General features: G+C 43.9%; 1 protein-coding gene across 2 annotated transcripts in view; it reads right to left on the reverse strand.

The window, feature by feature from the left end:
- The window catches only part of frmpd3 (FERM and PDZ domain containing 3), a 300,032-nt gene extending 290,695 nt beyond the window's left edge, over positions 1-9,337 (reverse strand). For both annotated transcript variants that reach the window (XM_062475783.1, XM_062475781.1), the window contains exon 1: positions 8,699-9,337. The gene's annotated coding sequence lies outside the window, so the exon portion shown is untranslated. The remainder of the gene's footprint in view (positions 1-8,698) is intronic.
- Between the last annotated feature and the right edge of the window lie 1,171 nt (positions 9,338-10,508).

Raw genomic sequence — 10,508 nt, forward strand, 5'->3', positions numbered from 1 at the left:
ATATTTGACCATTAATTTTTTGAAATTTTAGGGGACGCTGAGCTTCCCTTGCAGTCTTAAAGAAATCGCCACTGATTGTAATACATAACTTGATTGTAACACACACCCCTAGCCAGCCACATATATACAAACAACTCGATTGAACAATTTAATTATCAGGCTGTGGCCGCTTACTGAAAAGAACATAGGCTAGATAATCAGTGTGGGACTAGTTTAAGTCCACTCGTCTACTTTTTTGAAGGCAAAGTCACGAATCAAATCGTTGAAGTAAATTTGGCGAAGCAGGTCAAACTCGTTTGACATCACCTTCATGCGAAGCCATTGTTGTCTTGCATGCTTTGATACCGGCAACGACACGTGACGCTAAGAGAACGTGGACTTCACTACGGGTGGGTAAATGCATCAAAAATATGTATTATTTTTATTATTATTTAAAAAAAATTATCTCCTGTGCTGGGGCCCCCTAGTGGCCGGGGCCCGGGGCAGCAGCCCCTCCTGCCCATTGCACAAACGCGGCCCTGGTTATGGCAGATCAGAGTGGCTCTGGGCAGATCCAATAGTTTTAAACTTCAACAGAGTACCCGCCTACAAGGAAGTCAACGCTTGTCAATGGAGCGAGGCCAGACTCTCTGTACAAATGAAATGTACGAGAGTCTGGTTAGGACCAGGTTAGCGGCTGTATGGAGGGGGGCCGGAATTGGCCCGCGGGCCGGCAGTTTGAGATGGCTGCTGTACTGACTCCTCAAAACACTGTATCAGTTTCAGTTAAATCTTTATTCTCTTTGTCAAAATGCAAAAAATGATTGTTGTGCTGGCTTGAACCCCTGAATCGTCGCTTGCAACTATTTTTCTAAATATTATTTTAACCTGTGTGTGTCATTCCATGTTATGATTTGCTCTACTCTTAGAATACGATTTCAGTCCTTCAGAATATTGCAATTTAGTGGTGCCCCATTAAATGTATACTTTTTATTCTGCATTAATAATGAAGTAATTCACAGTAATAACTATACCCCTCTACTCCAACAAGCTATTACAAAGCACTGGTGTGCAACAACAAATCCAAAGGGAAGGATTATGAAAGTGTGCTCTCATATTAGCTCACAAATGAGACACAACCCCTCACCCAACTGCCCCAAAAATCTCAAGAAGAGGTTTGGAAGAATAAGATGGGGGAGGAGGAATACATGGGCAATGTTTTAGCAAGAGGTAAATGAGAGAGGAACAGAAAGTGAGCAGTGTGACGCTGTTTTACAAATCTGTGGCCAGACCAGGGATGAGTGGGAGGGACTGAAAGTGTCCTTTTTTCTTTCTCTTTACAATGCCTCTTTGTCGTATCTTTGCATAGGGAGGAAATCTTTGTGGCCATTTACTATGCTTAGAGTTGCAACAGGTTTCCATGGGAACAGCATGGAAGTGTTCTGGACATAGATTAGATCAAATGAAGAGATGGAGCTGCTTCCTGCTAACATGCTTGGCAGACAGACAGACAGACAAGCTGAGAGTGGATCATGGAACATATAAATAAGTGAGAGAGAGTGATGTAATTCTATGGATTAAAGTGACTGCTTCTTCTACATTCGGGTACAGTGGTAGTATAGACGCTTTCATCGAAGCTCAGGAACAAACGCCCTTTCCAAAATACAATTTTTCGGTTTCCTAAAGAAGAGGGGAAACGGCCAGCATGGATCAATGCAGTGCGAAGAGAGGCTTGGCAACCAGGCAAGAACTCAAGGATCTGTAGCAGTGTCCAAAACTGGACAGCGCCAGTGGTCCAGCACCCAGGACGTTGCCAGTCCCAGTGAACCGCAGCCGGCCTCCCCTAATGAGGGAGCATACCTGGCAGCAATCTCTCATCAGGGGAGTATAACAGGCAGCAAGGTGGAGGACTGGACCCACCGCTCCCTGTCTGGAAATAACCAGACCAAGCCCATCAAATAGGCCTCACCAGCAGACGCAGAAGTGGCCCCCAATGGAGGGCTTTTAAATTTTATTTTTGCCTTAGTTGATAAATTAACGTCCTTATGGACTCACCCTTCTACCACGTACGTCTGGTCTCCTCTGCCTTGTCATAATAGTTGGCTGTACTTGCTACATTGTATCAAATGTTACGTGCGCATGTTGCTTACTCATGTTTAGAATGTATGTCTGATTATCTGTGTGGGTCTGCGCCCATGTTCTTGTGTGTTGTCTCTCTCTCTCACCGTCATTCATCACACACCCACTCCCAACCTATCATTGTTTTCTAGGAATACAGTAGCGCTTCTCTGGCAAGCGCACATGCGGGTTGTAAACTCTCTCTGAGACTACACCGTATTGCAGCACAGGAGTTTGAAGACATTACTTGGTCTTTTAAGAATAGTATGGCCAAACCAAACCATACCAAAAGGAACAAATTGCACACCTTCATCCCAGTACTTAGCCGTGTCCACACAGTGCTTGCGGAGCATGGCCTTTAGGGTCTGGTGCCACTGGTCCAATGCACCCTGACTCTAAGACTGATAGGCACTTATGATCTGGTGACTGATGGAGAGAGTTTTAAGTATTTGGGCTAAAAGGATAGACACTAAGTGCGTACCCTGGTCAGTTTGCACAACAACAAGGAGACCAAAAGTAGTAAAGAACTCCACTGAAGACTGATATCGAAGTTATCCTCCAGAGAGGGATCACCTCTAGATACTGTATAGGTCTGTCCGATTCCCCCCCCCCCCCGCCGAAACAAAGTGCTAACCCTAAGCCTATATTTCGGATATTTTAATAGTCTAATAGCTAATGTAATATTGCACATATTTTGGCCTATTTCCCCTAAAGAAATAAAGTTAGGCTACTTAATGACACCTTACAGTCATAAAGTATGTTCTAAATGGCATAAATGCTGCCAATTAATAATTGACGTAACTTATTGTAAATGGTCAGTAGCCTAGCCTATCGATTAAGGGGCCACTCGGAAGCATGTTCGTTGTCTGCTTCATTTGATCTTGATAGGCTAAGCATTCTGTAGCTAATAATAACAATATACTCACTATTTATTAATTAAAACTACTTCAGCATAATAATGCACCTAAAATACAAACGTGAGCAAGGGCAGCAATCACTATCGAATCGACATGTGCAATTTCGCTAGCAGGGGAAGAATAGCCTACAAACAACGAAAATCACCAGTTAACTGAATTTAAATTAGCAAGAACTATAGACTAATACAATAACAGCCTTAAATTAACTGACAACATAAGTTATATGACTTAGCTCTACAGTTCTCAAGGACGCACACACGCAATCTCATCTGCGCTGTGAAGCGCGTGTCCGTGCAATCCTCCGATACGCTTTCTAACAATCACTGCTGATAGACGGCCTAAAATTTTGTACAGCCCTATTTCTGATACCGTGGCGGCAGAAATTTTGCCGTGGCGGGCCGCCACCGAAAAATCAACATAGCGGAAACACTGGTATGCCCATCTGGGTCTACATGTGTTTTGTGGATCTGGAGAAGGCGTATGACCGGGTCCCCCGGGAGATACTATGGGAAGTGCTGCGGGAGTACGGGGTCCCTCTTTAGGGCAATCCAATCCATGTACGTACATCCAAAGCGAGAGTTGTGTCTGGGTCCTCGGCATAAAGTGGAGTTCATTCCATGCGGGGGTTGGCCTCCGCCAGGGCTTTTTTTTTAATAGCGATATCCGCCGTGTTACTCTGACCTGTTTTTTCCCTTTCATTCCAAACCGTGACCAACGGCAGTCTCCCTTCTCTGCAGAACGCATTAGTCTATCGCACAAATTAGCCCCCCCCCCCCGGTCTGACGGCAAACCCCACCATACCACCTTTACTAACTTACATTCTCTGCAGGAAACCCTGCACCATTGTGCCGAAAAGAGAGCTGAGCCAGAAGGCAAAGTTGTCGATCTACCGGTCAATTTTAGTTTCTACCCTCGCCTATGGTCTGAAGGCTGGGTCATGACCAAAATAACTAGGTTGCGCGTACAAGCGGTCGAAAAGGGGTTTACTCAGGAGGGTGGCTGGCTTATCCCTTAGAGATAGGCTGAGGAGTTCAGTCATCTGTGAGGAGCTCGGAGTAGAGCCACTGCTCCTTTGCGTCAAAAGGAGCCAGTTGAGGTGGCTTGGGCATCTGGTAAGGATGACCACTGGACGCCTCCCTAGGGAGGTGTTCCAGGCACGTCCAGCTGGGAGGAGGCCGAGGGGAAGACCCAGGACTAGGTGGAGAGTTCAAACATATGTAATTGGTTGAACTCACTCCTTACAAATACAGCCCACCCGTGCAATAGAAGTTTTAGCTTCTTGGTAGCATTGCTCACTAAAGCTGTGCTAAACAAATGTGGTCAGTTGTTGTCAAGTCAGAGGATTTGAGATTGAAGCCTGGAGTGGGCTATATGTCTGCAGTCATGTGCTCCGAGAGCAACTGCAACTCATGTTTACTTAGGTGTGTGAAGTGTGTCCGAAAAATTGAATAATGCTGGTTATTTTCCTTATTTCAATGCCCTCCTCTGTGATTGGTGTAATCTGTGGATTTTATCTAGTGCCCTCCTGTTTTCATAATGTGCTTATGTAGTGTCACAGAGCGTATCTACTCTACCAACTAACTCCTCCTTTCTCCACCTCTCCTCTACTGTCCTCTCCTCTACTCCACTCTCCAATACTGTCCTCTCTACTGTCCTCTCCTCTACAGTCCTCTACTGCTCTCTCCTCTTCCATCTTCTCTTCTACTGCCCTCTCCTCTACTGTCTTCTCTACTGCCCTCTTCTCTGCTGTTCTCTCCTCTACTGCTCTACTCTACTGTCTTCTTCTCTGCTGTTCTCTCCTCTACTGCTCTTTCAATACTGTCCTCTCCTCTACTGCTCCCTCCAATACTGTCCCCTGTTCTACTGTCCTCTGTCTTCTGTTGGTGCAATCAGTCAGTTGTACTGCAAGATGGAGGCTGGCGTCTGGTACTTGCACATGAAGCAAAGGCTTCAAGCTGCAGCTGTTTATGATAGATAGGTAAATGTATGTGTGGGTGTGTGGTTCTTATTTTTCTAAGCTGACGTCACACTAAAATGCCCCCTTCTAACCCCTTTCTCTCAGACCATACAGAGGAATGCTCTACATTAGTATGGTAATTACTGTTATTTATGTCTCTTGACTTTTTGACAAGCATCACACTCAGACACACACTCACTCATTCACTCATACACACGGACACACATTCATGCACACATTATCTCAAACAAGAAACACACTGTGTAAGAAAATACCCAATCAACCACCCACAATGAGAGCCACGTCAATCAAACTGAATCTACAGTACCAAAAGGTACTTTTTGTCTCATTTTAAGTTAAATCTTCTAATTCATCTGCTTCTTTCTATTGCTCTGCCTATTGCCGTCTTTCTCTCCTTCTGTCTTTCCCTCTGTTTTCCCTCTCTATTGTCTCAGTTTATCATTCTTTCTCCCTCTCCTTTTGCTTTTTCAACTTTCTCCCATTCTCCCCCACCTTCTTACTCTCCCGGTTTTCCCCACCTCTCTCACCTACTCTTCCTTTCTTCTAAGCAAAGTGGTGTTTCTGATCTCTGGTGTCTATCTGGTCACCTGATGAGATGAGACCTTTTCATCTAAGTAAAAGCTTCCTTGATTCTTGTGGGGTTGTGTGTGCATGTGTCTTTACTGCATAGAGAATGATAAATGTGTTATGCTGCAATGGTGGACATCTCATCTCTGCCAGCCACAAGCCACAGAATGAGTGCATCCAGCACACACTTGCACCCCTTGATGTGGGGAGATTCATCAGCTTGATGCTGATGAATCTCTCTCTCCCCTTCTCACCTAAAATGTTTTGTTTTAATGAAGACTGTTTTAGTTGGCCTATTGAGTCTAGCCCAGATATATGTAGGGTTAGATTCAGATAAAGCAGAAAAACGATTTTTTAGTAGTTTTTTCCACTTCTGGTGCTTCTTTAAATCCAATAATTGAATTATATCTGGTTTGGAAATCAAGTGTGTCGTTCATAGTGTGTCCACTCAGTTTTCATGCACAGGTTTAAAAAAAAAAACTAAACCTGGTGTGAGACCATTTCACATTTATATTTAAGCTTTGGACCATGCATACACACATTTTGAAGAATTACATTTTTTAAAGGTGACATGACATGCTGTTTTGGATGCTTTTATATAGGCCTTAGTGGTCCCCTAATACTGTATCAGAAGTCTCTTTCCCGAAATTCAGCCTTGGTGCAGAATTACAGCCACTACTAGCAGTCCCACAAGAAGCTTTCCTCAGAACGCGCTGTTTTGGTGTCTGTAGCTTTAAATGCTAATGAGGAGCGGAGGGGCTGCACCATGCGCTAATGTTTACAATGGATGTATCGCAATGGCTGCAGCCCCGTTGCTGTAAGATGCCTAGAATTTGCCCATTCTCATCTGATAACCCTGGTTTGCAGAGGTACACACTCAGTCATTTCAATGAGGGGAAAGGCGGATATCGCGCGCGCCATAACACCAACAGCAGAACGGTTATCCAAATAACAAAGAATTGTACAACACTCACGTTACAGCATGTGTATTCACACACATACTTGATGCTATCTACCTTTACATTAGCGACAGTAACTCAGCTTTTAGCTGCAGAGCTAATGTTACAGCCACATTCTAAGGGTAGCAAGCTAGGTAACAATATACAGTAAAGCTACAAAATGATATAGCGTTAGTTAACTTACTTGTCCGAGGTTAGTAGCTGGACGAAGGAGAGTTAATACTGATCCAGAATTTAATTTCAGCAAGGCCAGTTTTGTATTAGCTCAAGTTGAGGAAACCGTTGTGGCTGAAGTGTTTGGCGCAGACATACAAAACAAATGCGCCTACAACAGAAGTTGTGTAGGCGCATTTCCAGAGAAAATAAAATTAAGACACTGGGTCTTCAGAGGCTTGGATGAAGGAACTGTAAAAATATTTTTTTTCCCTTTGTACATACAAACTGAGCAAATGTAATGCTTCGTTCGTTTGCAAGCCGTGATGTCTCTCGAAGATAAAAACACTTGCACGGTCGTAGCTCAGTTTCTTATGGGCGGGCCAGATTATCTGGGCGGGCAAAGCAGAGAGAGGGGAGGTAACCTTCCTACTTGTGACGTAACAAAGAGGAGATTTTCAAACAGAGCAATTGAGCTTTCATTTTCTGAAAGGCGGAGAAGAACACCCAGGGCTTGGTTTACACCGATCGAAAATTCTAGCCACTGGGGGACCAAAGGCAGGCTAGGGGAACTCATATTAATGTTAAATAACCTCCTAAAGTGAAGTTTTCATGTCATGTCACCTTTAAAGAAAAGGATACGGTGATTAGTTGACACGATCTGGCCAGACAAGAAAACACCATTTGCTTTGTTCAGGCCACCCCTTAACCCCCCAGCCTTTATGCTTGCCCATAGTATTTTGTAAAAATTCAATATGCACCCCTCAAACGAGTTAATTACATGACTGTCATTGTGTTTGTCACACCACTAATTAGTCCTTAAAAATATATTTTTACATTCTGTGAAATGACTTGTCTTAGCTTTTTCTTCAAGTAATCACCATTCATATAGATGCCTGTCAATCCAGCTACAGTATGTCCTGCAAGTGCATATACAAGGGCTTGTATATGGCTTGCTTTCTGTGTAAATAATGCAATTTTGTTGTTAATTGCATGTGTTAAAGGGTCATGTAAAGGTTGCATACATAGTATTTTGCTTTTCTGCGTATACCACTGTACATTGTGAAATACATACCATGACAAATGGCAATTCATAAATAACTAAAAAGCGTCTGCTAAATGGGAATCTACCTGCCCCTCCCCCATTTCACTGCATACTGGTTCACAGTATTCATTCATGCCCCCATCATCATCTTCCCTCCTTCATCGTCCCTTTCTATATTTCCATGCCTCCATCCTATTCCTTTCATCCTCATATTTCCATCGGCATCTCTCCAGTGTCATTCCTCAGCAACATCATCCCTCTGTTATCATCTCTCCAAAATCCCTTTTTCCTTCTTCCTCTTCTATGAAAAACAGAACACACCAGGAATAATTTACAATAGACACAGAATTCTGTGTCTATTGTAAGCATTTTTTGTATAATCACAAACTGCTGAGGGAGAGTGTGTTTTACAGCATCACCTTGAAGAACAGGATCAACACTTCAGACTGCAGTTCACCGCTTAGACACGCAACTGGTTTTAATGAGATTTTCTCGGTCTGTTTGTCTCTATCACTCTCTCCCCCCTCTCCGTGTTCCCTGTCCCCAACTCTTATCTTTTTCTCTGTATCTTATACATCTCTCTATATATGTTCTGCCTGTTCCTCCATTTCCCCATTCTCTAATGCTTTTTCTCTCCATCTCTTGATGGCATTTCTCTCACCACAGTAGCGTTGACCAGCCATCAGATAGATTCAGACTGTGTGCAGGAGACGTTTATAAACCTGCTGATGGTCACCCAACCTACCAGTAAATGAATCAACATGCAACATAGCCCTCTGTGCTAGCACAAACAAGCTGAACACATCAACATGAACACTTAATCACACACTTACTAGACGAAAAGAGAGAAAAAAGAAATTAGATGATAGAAGAGATGCAATTAGAGGAGAAGAGCAGTGCGATTACAAGAGAGAGGATCTCAGAGCCACATTAGCTGTCTATCATCTCTGAAAAAATGCAGAGCTAATCATTAGTCTCTTACCGGTGTTTTTTTCTATCTTTTCCTCTCGGTCTTCTCTCTTTGGCTGTAACAGAGTCCCCTGTTGTATGCCTACTTGCCCTCCTACTGGGCAGCAGAGACTGGCCAGATCACATCAGACTCCACCAGAACTGAGGTGTTTTTTAATGTGTGCGTGTATGTAAAGCAACGGGATCAAAAGATCATACCCCTGTGCAGAGGTGGCTTCTCTCGTCTGTTTTCCCTCTCTCTCCTAGGTCACGCCAGCCAACGCCACAGCTCACACAGATACACGCAGGCAGTGGAAGGCTCACAGACACGCACACAGCAGATGTGTCTCACACAAGCTCACAGTTCCCGAGTCATGGAGCAGAGAAGGCGACGGGGGAGGTGCACGGTTTGTGGCAGCTCCTACATCTCTGGATGCAGTCGGTGCACTCTAAGGCTCAGTCTCTCTCCGTCGCTCAGGTGATGGTTTTCCTCCCACCTTCTCTTCTCTATCCAGGCTGCCTCTGTAAACAAGCCTGTCTGTCCTGTGTCAGTTTGTTGACTCTGTACAAGCCTGTCTGTCTATGCTCTCTGCCTGTCTTCTTGCCTGCCTGTCTGTTAGAGCTCAGTTCCCTCTTTGTGAGGGAACGCTGCTCCCTAGCTCTGCTCTCTAATGCTAAATCAGAGTGAGTGAGTAACAAAGCAGAAGGAGAGAGTGAGAGTCAAGGGGAGGGAGTAGAGTGAGCAGTAGAGAGACTGTGCAGTGAAATTGAAAAGCAGAAAAATGACTGTCAGAGAAAAAGCAAGCGGGGGAAGGAGGGCAGAAAAGTCAAAGGGAAGGAGAGAGAGAAGAGAAAGGTTGAGTTTGTTTCTGCTCCCTCTATAGGCATGTATTGGTTTCAGCTTCATGTGTAGGTGTGTGTGAGCAAAATCATTGAATGTGGTAGTGCGTTTGTGTGAGTCTAAACTACTTGTTTAAGATCCCATTGGCATTCATACATACATACATACATACATACATACATACATACATACATACATACATACATACATACATACATACATACATACATACATACAAACTAAAGAAGGGGGAGAAGAACACCCTTCTAGTCATGCAGTGTCAGGTTGTGAGGAAATGTCAACTGCCTGGGAACCCTCAGACATTATAGGCTATGCCACTCCTGAGAGACCAATATATCTCTGTGGAGGAGGAGAGGCCCGCAGTGGAGAAAAAAAGAAGACAGACAGAGCAGGGCTTGGCCTGATGACTGTGTCTACTACATGGTAATTGTGCTGGTAACAACAAATAACTATTAAGGCGGCTTGGTTTACCACTCACCATTTTCATTTGTTTGTTGTGATTCTTCACCCTTGTGTTATCTTCGGGTCATTCTGACCCATCAGTCATTGTGACCCACCGTCGTATTGCGACAAATTTACCTCATACAAAAACAAAGTGAAGCATTTTCTTTTAACTGTCGGGCTGTCTCAGACCCCCCACATTGGAATGGTTAAAGGAAAATTATTTGTATTTGTTTTTGTATTGGGTAAAATTGGGTAAACACAACGATGGTTCGTTATGAACCTTTGGGTCATGTGACCCGAAGGCAGCACGAGGGTTAAGTAATATTTCAAGAGAAGGGAGAGAGAAAAGGGGAGAGGAAAGGACGGATGGAGGAACGGGATGTATATAGAATAGCAGGGAGGTAGGGAGAGAATTAAGAATTCAGTAAAATAGGAAACAGTGAGGAGAAAGACAAGATAAATGAAACAGAAAAAGAAAATAAAGAAAGGGAGAGAAAGTGAGACGCAGGCATATTGCTCATGTTCTCCAACCTGATAA

This window comes from Osmerus eperlanus, chromosome 13 (assembly GCF_963692335.1).
Source record: "Osmerus eperlanus chromosome 13, fOsmEpe2.1, whole genome shotgun sequence".
NCBI lineage: Eukaryota > Metazoa > Chordata > Actinopteri > Osmeriformes > Osmeridae > Osmerus > Osmerus eperlanus.